Below are 16,297 nucleotides of genomic sequence, written 5' to 3' on the forward strand. Positions count from 1 at the left end.
ATACCAAATAATCATATGCAAAGTTGTTACTATTCTTAAAAGTACTATATTGAAGAAAATCACATAATTCCAAATATTAAAATAAATCTCAGATTCTACATGTATTATTTCATCAGTTTGGCATAAGAAACTCTTGGACTTGAAGAATCTGAATGTATTTATTGAATTAGTCCCTAAATACCTCTCTAGTCATTATGAGAAGGTTCACATGTAGCTTCGGACATAAAACCATTAAGCAGGTTCTCACATAATCTATTTCAGGCTGAGCAACTCATGGACCATCTATTCTTCATCATATTTATTGATAGTTAAAATGGTGAGTGGCGGGAGAAGAGTGTATACAGAAAGAAGAAACCTGCTCCCCTAGTATAAAACATTACAAAGGTTAAACCACCAAGTTTTCCTCAGTGACACATTAGGACTTGGAAATATCACTTAACTTTTTGTCAAAAAGATGTATGAAATACTCTTGAAAGTTATATAAATTTATTTGTACAAGTATTTCTATGTGTCTTATATATTGAAAAAAATAGAAGGAATTTCCAGTAAAAAGTATCAGGTATATAAAACTACTGTAAAAGCAAATTGAATATATATTCATATACACCTGTTTATTAGAAGTATTTATAAATATTTAATGGAAGTTCTAACTTATTTATGTTCCTAAAATTGATTCACATTTAGTAAGAAACACAATTTTATTCTAAAATGATGACTGTGGCTGAGAGTTTTCTGGAACACTGAGTTTTGCTTATAAAAATATATTCCCCCAGGTAGAATGATTTATATGAGGAAATCTCTATTAAATAAACCTCACCATTGTTTGTACTTTCAAAGGACACCTTTTGTTGATTAATCTGCAGAATGGAAATAAGCTATTCATTTTAATATCCATATGGATTAAGAATATTCTGTGATAAAATATTCTTATTGCACTAGTGTCTGTTTAACTCTTATTCTACACTTTGCTGAAAGATATATTTTCAAATAATATGTGGATTTTCATTAATATCTATGAAATACAAGTATGGACACAGTGGCTATTAATGACAAAAATTCCACAGACAAGCAAGTGCCAAAAAGAGCATTAAATGCTATTAAAAATCATAGCACCTATCAATTATCATTATACCAGCAACAGATAATAACTATTAATCTTTTGTATATCCTGAAGTTGCTTAAGAACCTGAAGAAAGATATATCCATAACAACAGCCTCCCAAAATAATCTTTTGTATGCTAAATTTTTCCAATGTCAGAGAATTTATAGACATTTAAAGTTCAATTTGGTATATATCAATATAACTTATAAGAGCCTGTATATTAAAAAATAATACCCATAATATAGTCATTGATTATTCAATCAAAAATGAGTAGAAATTGAATGATTAGGAGATAAACAGAAATTATATTTTAAGCCCAAACCTTCATTCAAATAAAACTCCATGTATTAAAGAATAAAATCACATTTATAAATAGAATGAATGCTATTTTTATAGGACTTTTAGCTGCTTAAGAATTATTTTTTTACCTTTTAAAATTAACTTGATTGAGATATAATTAACGTGCAACAAAATGCAAACAGATGGTTAAATTTTGTGAAAACTACACATCTTTGTAACCAGCACTATAACCAATATACAAAACATTTCTATCACCCCTCAGATATCCCTCACGACATTCATTCAATGAATTGGTTTTGCCTTTTCTAGACTATCATATAAATAGATGCTTTGTACCCCTTTGTGCCTGCCTTCTTCAAGTAAGCATAATGTTTTTGAGGTATGCCCATATTGTTTACATATCAGTAATTTATACTGTTTTAGCACAAAAGACAATTTTTAAGTAGAATAAACAATGAATTTAACTAAATTAATTTAAAAAATGCATTTATTTATGCCAGAAAAGTGTAATATAAATTAAAAGTCATGACAAATGAATACTTTATTTAGCTAAAAAAAGCTATTATAATTTTGGTATATACAAATAAACTAGGTAAATTTACAATTAAATAAAATGGATGAGAAAAATTAATATAAAACTGGCAGAAAATTAAAAAAACACTGACATATAAAATACCCAAGCTCATTAATAATCAAAGTCATGGTAACACAACCATGTTTTCACGATGAAGTCGTCAGTGGAAGTGATAAAAGATGGTCACAATAAACATCCTCAGGATGCAGAGATGGAGACGCCTTCACGTCATGAACACAGTGATCTCTACAACTTCAGTTTGAAGTGCAAAGTCTCCCCCCAAATTTCCAAGCCCAGATGATTTCACTGGAGAATTGTACCAGTATTTAATAAAGAATTTTACACAAGCTTGTCTGGAAAACAGAAGGGGAGGTAACACTTCCAATTCATTTATAAAGATAGTACTTCTGACACCAAAACCAAAGTAACCATAAGCAAAGGACAAAGTAAACCAGTATTCTTCATAAATATAAATGCAAAAGTCTTCGACAAATTATAAGCAAATAAAATTTAAAAATACATAAAATAATTATGTATAATGACAAAGTTAAGAATGACCAACTTGGTCCAAGTTATTCCTTTCAGGAATAAACTGTGTTTTTCATTTAAAATTAATAAATGCAATGCATACTATTAACATATTCAAGAAGAAAAATTATATAATTATATTAACTTATATTTAACATACATTTGACAAAATTCAATACCCATGGGAAAATTAATTCAAAATGGTTAACGGTTGGTTTTAAATATAAAATCATAAAACTTTTAGAAAAAGATACTGCAGTAGATCTTTGATATCTAAATCTAAGTAAATAGTTCTTAGCCTTGATAGCAATAACAGAACCCCAAAATTGATAAACTATACTTTGTCAAAATTTTAATTGTTAACAAAAATTTTCTTTTTGCTTTGTGAAGGTACTCATTGATAGGAGAAAAAGACAACAAGCTATGGACTAGGAGAAAATATTTGCAAACCTACATTGGACTAAATGACTATATAAAGAACAGGAAAAAACAAAGAATTCAACTAGTTAGCTGGGAAATTAAAATTAAAATCATGTAAGATATCATTATATACCTATTAGAATGGCTGAAGTAAAAAACAGTGAAAGCACCAAATATTGGGGCGAATGTAGAGAAACTGGGTAATTCAGACATTGCTGTGTATGTGTATTGCCATCCTGGAAAAGTTTGTCAGCTTATTAAAACACTAAACATGAAACTAGGCAATTGCACTCCTATGGAAATATCACAAAGAATAAAAATACGCACAGATTCACCTGTAACATAAATGTATATAGCAGCTTTATTTCTAACAGCCAAAATTGGTAAATGCCTTAGGTGTCCTACAGTGGATGAGTCTTCAGTGGGTGAATAGTTGGACAAACTGTGGTATATCCATACCAGGAAGTGCTGTTCTGCAACCAAAAGAAAAGCACCATTGATCTAGCCAGCAACCTAGATTAATCTCCAGAGATTTAGGTTGAGTGAAAAAGATAAATGCAAACGTTTACATATGGTGTGATTCTATTTATACATCATTCTTGAAATGACTTCATCACAGAACTGAAGAACGGATTCATTTCTGCCAGGGGGTACGAACCAGGTGTGACAGGAGATAGTTGTGGCTATTGAAGTGCAACATGAGGGATTGTAGTGACCAAAATTTTCTGTTTCTGTTTTCTGTATTTATGTCAACATTCTGGCTGTGATATTGTACTGTACCTTGGCAAGTATCAACATTGGTGGAAAGTGGTTAAAGCATACTTGAGATCTCTCTGGATTGTTTCTTATAATAGCATGATTATAACTCTACAATAATCTCAGGAATGGTAGGAAAGCTTCTGGACATATTTTACAAATACTACAAAGCACATAAAATGTAATGTCCCTAGGATATAATTTAGAAAGCTAATGGAAATGTCACAGACATATAGCTGGTAAAGATTACTAAAGGTCATCCAACCCATATTCTCCTTCCTTAGAAAAATTTATAACTAAATCTACCAGATGACTCTAATTTTTAAAAACACACTGAGGTTCTATGACCTCACTATAAATATATATGTGGATTTTTCCCTCTGTGACAAATGTCTTCTTCATATATATCTACTCTGTATCATCTATATTACCACATACATAATTAAATTTATTAATACCTTGACATGATCCAGAATTAAATCATATGGCTATGTTCAAGAATAATGCTATATTCTGATTCACATTTAAAACACGTATAGCTACCCTGGCTGGTGTGGCTCAGTGAACTCAGTGCTGGCCTGTTAACCAAAAGGTCACTGGTTTGATTCCCAGTCAGGGCATATGCCTGGGTTGTCGGTCAGGTCCACAGTAGGGGGCTTATGAGAGGCAACCACATGTTGATGTTTCTCTCCCTTCCCTTCCCTCCTTCTCCTTCCCTTCTCTTCTCTCTAAAATTAAATAAATAAAATGTTTAAAAAACATCTATAGATAGAATAGTATCTGCAGTAAATAGCTTCATACTTATAGTGGTGTTGGGATGGTGATAGAGGAAGTACATGCAGTAGCTATAATGACTAGCTAGATGCTTTCCAATCTGAGTCCTCTTGCTTTGGTTACAATGCTAAACCTATTTTACATTTGATTAGGACTATGTAATAAGATAGTGGCCAATGATATGTTTGTCAAAGTGATAAACTCACTTTCAGTCAAAACCTTAATTAATTAATTAATCTTCCATGTTGTCTTTCTCTCCTTTCCACCTGGCTGAAAACAGAGGATTTCAAAATGGCGAAGCAACACCATGGAAGGCAGAAATCTGAATCCTTAAGTCATAGGTTGGAGAAATACGACAAAAGGAATGCCTGATTTTCACTGATTTTTTTTATGTGGGCCAGACCAAAACCTTGTGCTAGATGACTGAGAGTTTGGTGTGAGACAGACTTACCTTTTACTACGAGTATAAATTTTCATTGTTAAAAGAACAGTTTACACATATGAAAGTTTATTATGAAACACAGTTATTTTCAGATTTCCAGACTTTGGCATCTGTAAAATTGATTGACTGAATAATTCCATTCAAGTATTTAGTCAAGCATCTATTAATCAATGTGGGCCTCATTTACTTAAAGCATTTTTGTTGATTATCCCTCATATAAAAAGTCCTGTAGGTGGCCAAGCTCAGCTTTTGGTTCCGAGGGTTGATGATAACGGTTTGAGCCTCTCCTCTGGATTGCTTCTTTTCTCCACGTGAGCCAGTCACAAAGATGAACACATTTTAAACAATATTACTTTAACAGCTCAATACATATGCATAGATTAGGTAACCAGAAACATCTTTCAAAAACTCAAATAAGATTTTGGTTATTCATCACATTGTAATGAAATCATCTGCCAAAGAATTCTTCATTGAATTGCTTTATTATAGCTCCTCTTATTCCTATGCAATGATGCTGCTTAATTAACTCAGTGAATTCCAGAAATCTAAACATACTACTACATTTATTTAATAGGTGGACTACTAAAGTAGTAAAAATATTTTTCCCGAAATGAATGGCTATAACATTAGCTATTCACTTACCTCTCTCTGTATAACCAATCTCTGCTAATACAACTGTATACTAGTCACTCTCTAACCTCTTTTCTGAAAGGATAAAGAAAAAATAAATGTATCCTTCCACATAGGTCTCCATGCTTAAGAAAACAGCTTTGAACCCAATTACATATGCAGGCATTTTTATTCCATCTTTCCTCTCGGTGCCCAGAGTCCTCACAGTCCCTGGGACCAGCATTCGCAGGAGGCCACTGCTGTCATGCTTAGTCCATCCCACTGACAACTCCTCACCTCGGCTCCTTATGACCTTGTGTCTTTTTCCTTTCTGACCTAAGGTCTTGTGTTATCAACATGAAAGTTTGTGTAGCCAAGGCATGTTGGAAATTACTGGGCAGGGAGGAGGAGTATTCTCACACTTTGGGGAAGAGTCCGTAGATAAATACCTGTCCCCTCTCTCGGTCCTCCAGTGGGGTCTTCTGAGGCACACTTCAGAAAAGTTCAGGTCTCCCACAGGCCTGCGGCCTAGTTGACCTGTAACAGAATCATTATTAACACAGCACACCATTTATCGACTTCTCTCTCTGCTCTGTCTCACTTTACCTACATCTCTGTGTTCCCAAGGACCACCTCTCAGATAAGCCACCTATGTTTCATTTTTTGTCTCTAAGTTTGTTTTGAGGAAAATCCAAACAAATACCTGTTATATGTAAACAAATTATATATATTATTCTGAGTCTAGCTTTTTCTTATATTAGCAAGGTATTAAAGATATATATTTTAGTTATATATATATATGGTCCGGTATTGTATAGAATCTCCATCTGCAACTTAAAATGGGAATTAGATATATGTATTTTATTTCTACAATAAGCACAATGCTTAAAATATATTTTTTTATTTCTATAAACTTTATTTTATATATGCATATATATAATATACTATGTGAGTATATATGTAATATGCATGTACATATAAATGTATAATTCTATACTTTCTTATTTCAAGATTAACACTAATTATTTTTGGAATCTCTCCAACAGTTAGACTTTATACTTTTCTTCCATTATGCTCATGTCACCTGTTACATTAAGGTATTAGAGGACATCCAACTTATCCCTAGTGATCGATCAGTCTACAAAAGTTAACATCTATTACCTATTATCCCTATTTCCTTGTCTTATTCAATTCTGGTTTGCTTTTAGACCATGTATGGCCATGAACATTTATTTTGAGACTGTCTGTTGTCCCATGTAGCTTAGATATGTTAAGTAGTTATTTTTATTTTCCAGAAATTCTGCTGTCTAACAGAACTGTCTGGATGTCCAACTCTGTAAACTTCAGGAACCATGAGATTGTTCATTTTAATCTTTCTAGATTACTTTTTCTTTTTTTTTTTTTTTTGCTTGAAAAGGGAGAACTTCAATATCAGGACTCATAGAGCAACATAGTATCATATGCTTTTTCAATATTTAATTTTATATTATAATTTATCCAACAAGACAGCAAAATAATTAATAAACATTTAGATTGATTTGTTTTATTTTTATTTATTTTGCTGCCTAAAACTTTGCACACACATCAATATTAAGTGCTATTTTCAGTGCTTTTAGTTATTTTGATAGCTTCTCATAAATTAAATGCCCATGAACTATATCAAAATTAGTTAATTTATTCTGAAAGTTTGATGTATATTTGAGGGCTTGATTATGATTATGAGTTTTCAAGGGATATTTTTTCTCTTCATTTTACTTTGTGGCATAGAATCTTGATACTTCATTCTTTAGAAGAAAGGTGTAGGATTTGGGGGATCCATTTTCCCACATGATTTGCTAGAGTTTCTTCTCCCCTTTCAGGGGCCCTTGTCTTTGCCTCTAGTATTCTCTCCACTAATTAAAACACAATTTCTGCCCTGAGAGCATACTCCAGTTTTGGAGTTTGCTTAACCTTTCTGGATTTATAACTCAGATTTGTTTTTGGCAGTTGAGAATTTTCCTTTCTCTTACATTATCCATAGGTTTAGAAAAAGTATCTAACACTTTGTAGACCTTATAGCTTAAGGGTTTTTTAAAAGATATCTGAACCTCCTTGTTAAAAGAATAGAAGTGCTAATTATTAACTATATATTATTAAATATGGATATTAATTTGATACCTTGGCAGAGTGCTTTGCTTCTTAAAAGTGTCAATCAATCTTAATCCCAGAGTCAATAGAAAAGAATATATCTAATAGAGATTGTATGCAATAGCATGGAAATTTAGGAGATCATACACTAGTTTGAAGATGTTAAGTTTTGACTGTCTCTTCAGGAGTTCAATTCTTGTGGGCAACTAAGTAGACTCTGTTAAAAGATCTAAGGACCAACTCTTGTTCAAAAGGTTGAATAGTGCCCCCCCCAAATTCATAACTACCCAGGACTCAAAAGACAACTTAACTTGGGAATGGGATCAATGATATAATTAAATGACAAAGATGAGATCATACTGGATTAAAATGGTCCCTAAATCCAAGGTATGTATTTTTTTCATTTTTTATTAATTGTTTTTGAGTACAGTTTTCTGTCTTTTACTCCCATCCCAGCCCACTCCCCTGTGCTCCCCACCTCCCTCCCATTTTCACCCACCTTAGTTGTTGTCCATGTGTCCTTTATACTAGTTTCTGTAAATCCTTCCCCTTTTTCCCCTGAAATTCCCTCCCCTCTCCCCTCTGGTCTCTGTCCCCCTGTTATCTATTTTATGTCTTTGTTTTTATTTTGCTTGCTTGTTTGTTTTGTTGTTTAGCTTCCTGTTAAAGGTGAGATTATATTGTATTTGTCTTTCAACACCTGGCTTATTTCACTCAGCATAATGCTTTCCAGTTTCATCCATGCTATTGCAAAGGATAGAAGGTCCTTCTTTCTCTCTGCTGCATAGAATCCCATTGTGTATATGTACCACAATTTTTGGATCCATTCATTTACTGATGGGCACCTAGGTTGCTTCCAGGTCTTGGCTATTGTAAACTGTGCTGTTATGAACATTGGGGTGCATAGGTTCTTTTGGATTGGTGTTTTAGGGTTCTTAGGATATAATCCCAGCAGTGGAATTGCTGGGTCAAAAGGCAGGTCAATTTTTATTTTTCTGAGAAAATTCCATACTATTTTCCATAATGTTTGTACCAGTCTATAATCTCACCAACAATGCACTAGGGTCCCCTTTTCCCCACAACCTCTCCAACATTTGTTGTTTGTTGCTTTGTTTATGATAGCCATTCTGACCAGTGTAAAGTAGTATCTCATTGTGGTTTTAATTTGCATCTCTCTGATAGCTAGCGATATCGAGCATCTTTTCATGTGTCTCTGGATCCTCTGTATGTCCTCATTGGAGAAGTGTCTGCTCAAGTCATTTTCCCATTTTTTAATTGGGCTAGTTTTCTTCTTAGAGTGAAGTCATATAAGTTCTTTGTATATTTTGGAGATTAAACCTTTGTCTGAGGAATCATTGGCAAATATGTTTTTTTCCATACAGTTGGTTGTCTTTTTATTTTAATACTGTTTTCTTTAGCCACACAGAAGCCAAGGTACGTATTTTAAATAGTGATAAAAAAACAACAACTCAAAACCTTATGCATAGAGACACAGGAAAAGTCCTCCTGAAGATAAAAGCTGAGTCTATTCTGCCATAGACTGAGGAATACTGAAGCCACCAGAAACTGGAAGAGAAAAGGAAGGATTCTCCTTAGAGCCTTTTAGGGAGCAGGACCCTGCTTTCACCTTGATTTTGGCCTTCTGGGTTCCTGAACTGTAAGAGAATATACTTTGTTATTTTAATCTACCATATTTGTGGTAATTTGTCGGAGTAGCCCTCATTAACTAATACAGAGGGTCTGCAGGAGGCTAAAATTTTAGTAAGATTATCTAACACCCAAGATATGAAAGCAAGATTTTTACTCTCTAGAAGGCAAGAAACGTTAACTAGCATCAACCAAAAAACCACAAAGTGCATCAAGGAGGAAGGAGGACTCTGCAATCCATTTCCCTTATTGTTAGTCCTTCTGGCCACACTAATTGCTACCTGTGTGATCACACTTCTTTGAATCTCAGTGTCCTAATTTCTAAAATAAGCCTTATTTTACAACTACAGTCAATACCAGGTATTCTGCTAATACTTTGATGACTCTTCTCCTTCTCCTCCTCCTCTTCTTTCTCATTTTATAAAAGCCCATTTTTGACCTCCCTAGCTTGATTTGGCTTGATCCCCCCACCCCTTGCCCCTGGGAGAGTGATGTGATAGATATTAAAAAAATCATTCAATCTATTAGTGGGAAATAAAAATATGATGTATTTCTTCACTTCTGCCAGAGTGTTTCTTCTGCCTCACCCAAATCTTAAAATGTGTCTCTTTCTAAAGAAACCTCTCTCACTTTATCTTCATTTCAATGTATCATCAGTTTTCTGTTGATTCCCTGACATACATACATGTATATATAGCAAAAGAGCATTGTAGGCAGAAAAAACCCCAGCAAGAACAAAGGATGAAAGGTGGCAGTGTATATTGTATAGAAAAAGTGGCTAAAAGGTCCATGTGAAGAAGCAGACTGAATGAGAGGAGGGGTAGTGAGCTTTAAAATCAGAGAAGAAAAGAGGTGCCACAGGCACCACAGGCTAAAAGGTTCTGTGGGCCAATGGAAGTAAAGAACTTGGCTTTTATTCTTCATGAAAATGGAAGTCATCAAAGGATTTTGAACACATAAGTGACATAATATGAATCGCTAACAGGACCATTAGGACTCATCGTTTTAGGGTAATTTAATGTGGATACATTTAGATAGAGTAAAACCAGACTCAGCAGCGATCATTGAGCAGATAGGACTCCTCTCTTTCACGCAGCTCGCTCCGCTTGCCCCCAAGCTGTGTCTCATAAACCCGATATGGTCCAGACTGAGAAATTCAAGAAGTTGAAATTGAAGAAGACGGAAACAGGAGAGACAAATCTGCCTTCAAAAGAAAGGACTGATCAAGCAGGCGGCTTGTAGTGAGGCCCGCAGTGCCAATGTGCACTGTACGTTCCACAAGCATCGCCTTCTTATTTCACTTCTTTTAGCTATTTAACTTTGTAAGATGTAAAACGGTTGGATCAGTGTAAATGACTATGCTGCCCCTTTTCGCAACAGAGATCTACTTAACAATGAAGGTTGCACCTGCCTCTCCCATCTGCCTGTCTGGCTGGCATGGAAACAAAAGAACTTGCATGTTGGTGGAGAGACAAGATGATGGGTCCACAGTGAAATCTAGAGGAGAAACTCCACTGGTCCAAGGTGTCCTATGGGTTGTAAAATAAAGTTTAATCACAGTGCCATTATTTTTTGTTAAAATTATTTTAATTTTTATAAGGCACTTTTAAAGAAAATATGCAAATAGAAAGTTTTAAAACCTGAAGGAAAAACAAAGAAAGAAAAAGGAAGAGTAAAACTAGTTTTGGAGCCTACTAAAATAATTCAAAAGAGAAGTAATGGTGGTTGAAGCAGAATACTAGCAGTGGAGCTAGTTAAGAAACAGTCAGATTTAAGTTATATTTTGAAAGTAGAGGCAACAGATATTTCTGACGCACGAACACACTATATGATAGAGATGTTAGAAGTGATATAAGGCCATTTAACCCAAGGAACTAACAATTGTAATATTTTTCCCTCCATGATTAACTTGAGGGCCAGGTGGGAAGAACAGTAGCTTACTTTTCTTTTTTTAACTTCCCCCCCCCCCAGGTGGGCTCTTTATTAGGCGGTTATTGCTGAGCTACAGGGGTCAGACCACATAAGCAGTGTCAGCCCCAAGCATGTGTTCTCCCTCTGGTGGTTGCAAAGCCCGGGAGGCTGGGCCTGGTGAATCTCAAGGTTAGAACTGAAACTGGAAGGCCTCTCTCATGTGCTATTTCCAGGCTGGGCAGTGGGGAGGAGATGCCCAGGACATGCCAGGCTTCCCCAGCTGACACCACTGAGGTCTGGTAGGACACCAGCTGCACACCTGCCTCTGCCAGGAGTCCAATCACCGTAGGCAGCAGGGCAGGGTTGGAGGGCTGAGCCTGGAACAGGAGCTGGGGCAGACCCCTGCAGAGAGGCACTTCTTGTCTGAAGGCAGCTCCTTTGAGTGTCTGCAGCACAGGTGTGGTGCCCTGGACCAAACCCACAGCCTGGTAGGGAGCACCTGCCTGGGCCACAGTCAGAGGCATTCTCAGAAGCCTTGCTCCCCTGGCACGGCAGGGTTATGGGAGGTGATTACATTGAGGCCAGCCTCCTTCACCAGCAGCTTTAAGGTCACCAAGTTCATGCCTGCCTGATTGGAAGTGTCTTTCAGGAGGCTGACAATGACTGCAGGGCTTAGGCACTTCCCGACATTCTTCAGGGATGTTCCCTGTGTTACCACCTGGATGGTCCCTATAGGGGACCCAGCCAAGGCTCGCATCAGTGTCCCTAGAGCCTCTTCTAGCCAATCTAAGACTTGGTGTGTGGAGAGAAGGTGCTGGTTAGGGCCTGGGCATTTACAACCCCCATCAGAGATTTCCCCATCACCATGTTCATGAATTGGATGGCGATTTCCTCCCCACAGTGGCTCTGGGCCTCCCTGGTGCTGATGCCCAGGTGGGGGCAGCTGATGGTGTTCTCCTGTTCCACCAAGGCTTGGTCCTGTGGTGGCTCCATCCATGAACACATCTAGTGCAGCCCATGCACAACGGCCAGACTGCAGGGCCTGGAGCAAGGTGCCCTCCTCCATAATCCCCCTGCAGGCACAGTTCACCATGTGCACCACCTTCTTGTACTCGGCATAGGTGCCATCCTTCAGCAGACTTGTCATGGAGGGCAGGAGAGGGATGTGCACAGTGATGAAATCACAGAGAGGCCAGATTTCTTCCAGGGGCAGCTGCTGAACACCAAAGGAGCCTGAGACCTCTGGTGAAATGATGGGGTCATACCCTGCAGTCTTCATCCCAAAGGACTGAATCTAGCTGGCCACCTCTCTCCCATTTCTGTCCAGGCTAAGAATTTCCAGAGTCTTTCCATTCAGCTCGGTTCCCATGAACTTCTTCCACTCCCATTTTCCATTCTTCACGGAAGCCATGGCCTGCAGAATCTGCCTGGGGAGACACAGGATCATCCCACAGGTTAGCTCCACAGCACTGAGACTGTTCCCATTAGGGGTGTCCATGACTAGGACACCCTTCCTTGTTTTGGCCTCCAGATCACACTGTCCACACTAGTGCTGGCTGATCCACCATCTGGAGCTTCTCTGCTGCGTTGATGACATCAGATAGTCACCTTGATGGCCAAGCAAACAATAAGGCCTTCGCAGTCCTGCAGCTTGCAGTCAGCTCTTCTTGGCTCATGTTCTGCTTCTGCACCACCTGCAGCCTTCCATCTTGCAGGATCTTCTGGCAGCAAGGGTCCAGGCTATCACTGATCAGCACTTTCCGTAGATTTGCAAAGGCCATTGCTGGAGCCAGCCTCTGAATCATCGCTCTCCCTGCCCAGAAACACCTGAGCCCAGAAGCTGCTGTTGTCATGACCACCTGGCTAGAGTAACTGGAGGAGTTTACTTTCAAACAATGAGTTGGAGGTGCCTACTAGACATCCAAGTGGTTATGCTGCAAAAGCAGTTGGCCATATACATTTGGAGATATGTAAGCTTAAAAACATATAATTGATAATTTACTGGTGCATGGATAAAATGAAAATCCAGGTAATGATTAAAAATAACAAAGGAGAAAGTGAAGAAGAAAGTGAAAAAAAGGCTATTCGAAATACTAGCTCTGGGGCAAACCATATCTTTAGAAAGTCAGAGTGCTCTTACTCAGAATACGTGTGCTATCTTTTAGACATGTTCAGCCAGTCTACAGATATCAAGTATTTTTCAAAAGTATTTCATAAACTCAGAAGGGTAAGAAAATGCTTTTTTTCCTCCACTTTTTGTAAACTCATTTTCGGATGATGTTTCTGTAACGAGACTGTACTACTCGGATGCTGTTTCATGCTCAGCATGTTAAACTATGGTGAACTTCAAAGGCCCCTCCTGCCAAGAGAAAACTGCATCTGCAGGGCTTTCACTGGTTTTCTACATAAACGAGGTTACATAAACAGGATGGTAATCTATAAATAGGTCACTTTAAAGACAATCCATAGGTATTCTTATTTTCAGATTTTCTTTATGTTTGAAGCCTTTGAAAATCTCTGCTTGAGTATTGAAAATTAAGGCTTTTCTTCATTTTGAACAATCATCAGGTTATGATGTACTCCACCTGTTTTTTTGGTAAAAAATACTTATTACAGTTTTTATTTTTCTCAAAAGACTCTCTTCTTTTATACTTCTCTTTTATTGATGATTTTTTTGTGTGTTCGGAGTTGTTTTTGCAATACTGTTCTTGAAACTAGTTTTTAAGTTTTATCTAAAATGTAGTTCATAAAACATAAAACACTGGGATGTTCATAAAAATACAGCATTATTAGATAACTGAGGATCTTCCCTGGCTGGCAGCTCAGTTGGTTAGGGCATGGTCCTAATACACCAAGGTTGTGGGTTTGATCTCTGGGTAGGGCACATACAAGAATCAACCAATAATGCATAAATACATGGAATGACAAATCAATGCCTGCCTCTCCCTCTCTCGCTTTCGCTCTCTCTCTTTCTTCCTCTCTGTCTCTCTAAAAATCAGAAAGAAAGAAAGAAAGAAAGAAAGAAAGAAAGAAAGAAAGAAAGAAAGAAAGAAAGAAAGAAAGAAAGAAAGAAACCTAATATCTAATACTAGCTACTTGCTTTGAAAATTATAAAAAGTGTGGTTAAATGTATACACCTAAACCTTCAGAGCTTCACTTTACTCATTTGAGAAAAATTGAATGCAGTGAAACTGTCAAGTTTGTTTTTGTGGTTCTTTCTTTTTAACTTTCAATAAAAGTAAAACGCCTAGTTAAATTGCTCCAACCCAAGTGTAAAAGAGGCTGAAAATGGTAATCAAAGCAAGAGAAATCAGGATTGGTGAGCATCTAGCTAGACTTCATCATAGTACTGTACTTCCCCGCACATCACAGAATTCTACCCATATATAATGTCAATATGAATCAGAACATAGCGTAGTTCTTTAACATAAACATGATTAATGTAGTTCCAGTTCATGTAAAGATCCTAATAAATTTAAATAGGCATATGAAACTTTAGATAAAAATTAGACATTTCTTGCAGATCATTTCTCTCTCTCTCTCTCTCTCTCTCTCTCTCTCTCTCTATATATATATATATATATATATATATATATATATATATATATTTAAATTTAGATCATAGAACCTCTAGAAATGAGGCATCTGGTAAGATTTGGGTATACATTTTTTCTAAAGGAAAAAAATATGATACACCTGACTTTTAATTATCTCTACTAGCCACATATGTCTGTGATATTTCCATCAGCCCTCTAAAATATATGTTATTGGGATATATTATACATATTTTATAGTGTACATGAAAAATGCTCAGAAGCTTTCCTACCACTCCTGAGAATTTTTTTGTAATTTCATAAAAATAATACAGGGAATAAGATAAAACATAAATAGAGTCCTGGGAAACAGCTAGGGCCAGAGAATGGAAAATACAAAGAGAGCCTACTAAGTTAACTAAGAATGGCCAGGTAAGAGAGCGGGCCAGAGCTCTGAGTCAGCTGCTTTGCCAGTCTCGATACTGTTACTGGAGTGACTGAGCTGAGGATCCACAACAGCCCTCAGATTCAGAAGAGGCTGAGCCACCAGGCACTCCGGCTCACCTCTGTATGGTCCTTAGTGAACTGTTGAGGGAGCGCATCCAACTTTTTGTGCACTTGGCAAACCTCCTTCCTTTATCTTTACTGTTTCAGTACAACTCACAAGCTCAAAACCACAATTTGCATTAGGCACCAATGCCGCTAATCCTATCAACCTTACTCTGTTTAGATTGAAGTTCACCATAGAAGCAGCAATTTTTCTTTTCTTTTTAAAAGATTTTATTTATTTACTTTTAGAGAAGGGGTGGGAGGGAGAAAGGGAGGAAAAGCAATATCAATGCATGATTTCCTCTCATGTGGCCTTAACTGGGGACCTGGCCCACAACCCTGACTGAGAATAGAACTAGCAACCTTTTGGTTCGAAACCCACACTTAATCCACTGAGCTACTCCAGCCAGAACGGAAGCAACAATTTTTCAAGGTTACCTTTTATCATCTCAACTCCTACACAAAAACAACTCTAATAAATCTTACAGAAAATAATTTCACAGGGTGATCTGATCATAAATTCTTAACTGGGCAGGTCCTGGTGAGCAGTCTTGTCCCAGGCCTATAAAAGGTCTCTTTTTGCCTTAAGCAAGCCTTGTCCATTGTTCTCCTGACTCTAGATTTTCACACCTTGGAAATGCCAGAAGTAAATCTCTTTTCCAGAGCTCTTGCGGGCCTTCAGGGAAGTACATAATTTTGTTAACTAACCTATAATGGAATCATAGAGACTTCCCTGCATTTTTCCCACCTTCATGCACTTTTTCTCACTTTTGCTCCTTAATTCCAATATAAAAAAGAAGTTGCAAAATTGTCATTCTCTGCAGCATTTGAGATATTGCTTCCCAGCATGTCCTCAGTTTGGCTCAAATAACCTCTTATAGATGTTCTCTATAGCTTTGAACATTTCTTACTGAAGACAAAATTGTTTGTTTCCTTTGAAAATCTCCTCAAGCTCTATACCATATTCAGCATATTATTGTAACTATACTTGGGCATGTCTCTAGCCTTTCTCCTCTGAACAACTT

The 16,297-nt window shown here is 36.8% G+C and overlaps 1 pseudogene; it reads right to left on the bottom strand.

The window, feature by feature from the left end:
• Window positions 1–11,380: 11,380 nt before the first annotated feature.
• LOC119045432 (D-3-phosphoglycerate dehydrogenase-like) lies at window positions 11,381–12,971 on the bottom strand (annotated as a pseudogene).
• Between the last annotated feature and the right edge of the window lie 3,326 nt (window positions 12,972–16,297).

The sequence above is a fragment of the Artibeus jamaicensis genome, unplaced genomic scaffold, assembly GCF_021234435.1.
Source record: "Artibeus jamaicensis isolate MK-2021 breed Jamaican fruit bat unplaced genomic scaffold, CSHL_Jam_final contig_388, whole genome shotgun sequence".
In the NCBI taxonomy this organism is placed as follows: Eukaryota; Metazoa; Chordata; class Mammalia; order Chiroptera; family Phyllostomidae; genus Artibeus; species Artibeus jamaicensis.